Consider the following 1,094-nt stretch of genomic DNA (forward strand, 5'->3'; position numbering starts at 1 on the left):
TGGATAACAGAAAATTTCATGAGTATTGCTTTTGGACCAGAAATGACTGATAAACTCTTTCTGCCACAAGCTAAATATAAAATGAATTATACAATTAAAAATAATGAAGAGAAAAGTAAATACAAGGTCTATTCAAAAACGATGGACCATAAATTTCAAAAAAATAAAAAAAATAAAAAATAAAAATCTTCCAAATACAGTAAAACCTTGATTTAAGTGACTATATGAGCATAAAGCTTGTCCACTAATGCTGATTTTTTATTAACCTCAAAAGCAATGCATATGGTCATGAAAGTTACTAGATTATTATGAAATACTACTGTGCTATGAAATAAAAACACTTTAAAATATTATAATACTACATTTCATAGCTTGGGCATTTCCTTGCTTTTATGAGTCTCAAAAACTGTTTTTTATCTTTTAGTCTTTAAAAACACTGAACTCTCAACTATTTACCAAAAACAAGTAAATATGACAATTAAGGTCAATTCTTAGCAAAGTGCTATACCGCTACTTGTATGTAAAGACACCACAATATTAAAATAGAATCATAAAATAAGAAAAAGCAAAGCAACACTCTCCCCAGACGTGTAAGTTTACAACTCCACGCCTAAGGAGATGTAACCCAACAACCACTAAAGCATACTACTTCCAAATAAAATTAAAAGTAAAAATAAATAAGCAAAGATGGAGCACCACCTTTTAAGGCACATCAGCATTTGTGAACTGCTATCCAGCAGTCAACAACTGAAATATGATTTCGCTAAGTATGACCAAGTATGTTAAGAATCAAACCTACTTGTTTTGTGGTACTGTTTTTTTCTTTTCTCTCTCTCATAATAGTCTTGAAGACAAAGTTTGTCTAATTAGGAGAGAGCTAACAATTTTTGATTCTTTGCAATTTTGTTTTAGTTGATTATACATTAAATCACAAGCATAAATCCATAAACAGAAATTTTGATTGTTTAATATGAGACTAAAGATCAAAATACTCAAATTTTCATTCATACTAAATGCAAATTGTACAACAAACTATTTACAAGCTCATCTGAGTATTTCCAATTTTATTTATTTACTTTTAAATATAGTGAGGA

Source organism: Mastigoproctus giganteus, chromosome 5, assembly GCF_048544385.1.
Source record: "Mastigoproctus giganteus isolate SK-2022 chromosome 5, ASM4854438v1, whole genome shotgun sequence".
Lineage (NCBI taxonomy): Eukaryota > Metazoa > Arthropoda > Arachnida > Uropygi > Thelyphonidae > Mastigoproctus > Mastigoproctus giganteus.